This window comes from Silene latifolia, chromosome 11 (assembly GCF_048544455.1).
Source record: "Silene latifolia isolate original U9 population chromosome 11, ASM4854445v1, whole genome shotgun sequence".
Lineage (NCBI taxonomy): Eukaryota > Viridiplantae > Streptophyta > Magnoliopsida > Caryophyllales > Caryophyllaceae > Silene > Silene latifolia.
Window position 1 is genome coordinate 130,738,776 of NC_133536.1, and position 2,730 is coordinate 130,741,505.

The 2,730-nt window shown below is 38.6% G+C and overlaps 1 non-coding gene across 1 annotated transcript; it reads right to left on the reverse strand.

The window, feature by feature from the left end:
* Positions 1 to 1,401: 1,401 nt before the first annotated feature.
* On the reverse strand, positions 1,402 to 1,508 carry LOC141615581 (small nucleolar RNA R71). Its single transcript, XR_012529996.1, has one exon. It is a non-coding gene; the product is annotated as a small nucleolar RNA R71 (small nucleolar RNA).
* Between the last annotated feature and the right edge of the window lie 1,222 nt (positions 1,509 to 2,730).

Consider the following 2,730-nt stretch of genomic DNA (forward strand, 5'->3'; position numbering starts at 1 on the left):
GGGTTAATGGGGAATTAAGGGAAACCAACATGGGGATTGATTCATACTTAATCTAATATGTTTTCATAATTAATTTGCTTGCTTGTTGTGATTTCAACTTATGCACATGTTATGTTTGATGAAATGCGAGCCTATGAATCCTTGCATTTTTCACCCATCACTTATCTTTTCAATGAGACTTGTAAGACATAAACCAACTCGAGTCTCATTAGACCATGCATATAGTTGGATAGGGAGGATTAAGTCGACTTGTAGGTGTTGTACAATCTAATCGATTCGGCTCCGGGACGCAAACGTTCTTAGGGATTGTAAGACATAAACCAACTCGATCCCATCACAATAATATGTGCTTGCATCTAGTAGAAAACATGTATGCATGATCAAATCCCATGAATCCCCTATGAACCCATGACACCATAGTGCTTTTAATCAATTGTTTACATCTCATTTTAATCATCTTGCTTGTTTTCATTACTTTATTTACATTGTTGATTAGTTTAGTTGATCTCCTATCTCAACCCAAATTGTGACACCCTTAGACACAACCATTTGCAATCGAAAATCCTACATCAATACCCGTCCCTTGGGATCCGACCTTTACTTACCGCTTTACTAAGAGTAGAATAGTTTCTGAAGTTATAAATATTGTTTTGGTCAAGGTAACTTTTGACGACAAGTAACAAAACCGACGAACCAAAAACGGCGCCGTTGCCGGGGAAGGTGTTAACTTGATTTGATTTTCTTTGATTGTTTTTAGTTGTGTCTTTCTTTACCTTGGGGAAGTCAAACTCCTCAAGGTTTTTTCTAATTGTTTTCAAGTTGTTTGATATTTGCATGTTTAGGAGATCACAAGGTAACTTGTTACCCATTGATCTTGAAATTGAAAGAACTTTGACCAACAATAGAAGACTTGCTAGAAATACTTTGAGAGGTATTGGTGAGATTGTGGACATTCAACCAAACAATATTGAGTTTACCAACCCTTTTGCAAGAGAAGGAGAGGATAACCTAACACAAAACCAACCCACAATGCCTAAATTTTCATCACATTCCGTACCAACCGAGGAGAACCTACCAAATAGTACTCCTACACCACAACACTTAACCGGTAATTTTATTGCAAAATCCGCATTTGTACAATTAGTTGAGAGAAGTCAATTTGGGGGGATGCCTTGTGAAGACCCTCATTCTCATATGGAGACTTTTTGTGACTATTGTGATGCGATTTCTCAAACCGGAGTTACTCAAGACCAAATTCGATTTGTCTTATTTCCTTTTTCTTTGATTGGTTCCGCGAAACAATGGTTGAAGAGCCTAGATAAGGCTACTCTTGGTATTGACTCTTGGAAGAAATTGGCACTTGCTTTCTACAAAAAGTTCTATCCTCCTGAAAAGACTAACATGTTGAGAGCCCAAATCACCGGGTTCAAACAAAGGGATGAGGAATCTTTGTATGAAGCATGGGAGAGATTCAAGGATAATTGTCGATCTTGTCCACATCATGGACTTAGCAAGTGGTTCCTTGCACAACAATTTTGGAATGGTCTATATGAAGACTCCCGAAACATTCTCAATATGGGATCAAATGGTATGTTTACCGAAGTTGATAATAATCAAACATGGAACAAGATTGAGGAAATGGCGGTCCATAACTCACAATATAGTAGACCTCGGACGGCTACTAGAGGAGGAAAGCATGAAGTGGACTCTATTACTCAATTGGGTGCTCAACTTAGTGCTCATATTGACACCATTAATTTGAAGTTTGAGAAGGCTATGACTAAACTTGAAGAGGCCTCTAAATCACCTAAGCAACATCTTATTGCCATGGTGGCATCTGCATCAATTCCAAATGGAGTATGTGAGAGTTGTGGAACTTTGGGACATGACGAAAGTGAATGTAGGGGAACAAGTGAACAAGTGAATGCTTTTCAAGCATACAAGAGTGGTACCCCTTATTCCAACTACTACAATGAAAACACCAAATTCCATCCCAACCTCTCATACAAAAGCTAAAATGTTCAAAACCCTCAAACAACATACACCCCACCTCCAATGAGAAACCAAGCTCAAAGACCCTTTTACAATCAAAATCAAAGTTATCAAAATCAACCTCCATACAATCAAACAAACGACCAAGGTTTTGACGTTCGAAAAGCGGTCCTTCAAATGCAAAAGAACCAACAAGATTTTTTCACTCAAATGCAAAAGGGTAGTCAAGCAAAAGACATCACCATCAACAACATACTAGCTCACACAAAGATGTTGGAAACCCAAATGTCTCAATTAGCATCTTCTAGTTCACAAAGACAAAAGGGGCAATTGCCACCTCAAGGTAATCCCCCAAGACAAGATTCGGTGAGTGCCATTCATTTAAGGAGTGGTACAAGGTATGAAGGGCCGAAGAGGCCCATTGATGAAGATGTTGTGAATGCTAGTGACAAGGAAAGAGTTGTGGAAAACTCTAGGGAAGAAGAACCCACCATTCAAGAAGTTTCAAAGAAGGTGATGTGAACATTATTTGCGCACATTTAGTCCCCTAATTGAGCCTATTTTGCATACTAATATAGCATTTCATGGCCATTTTATCCGTCAAAACCTTCCTATTTGCTTTTCTATCGCATTTCATATGTTTTGTAGAAAAGAAGATAATAAGACGGAAATCCCCGTCTTTCATGCATATTTGGAAGCTACTTGACGATACTAGATGGACTAGTATGAAGAGGAAGC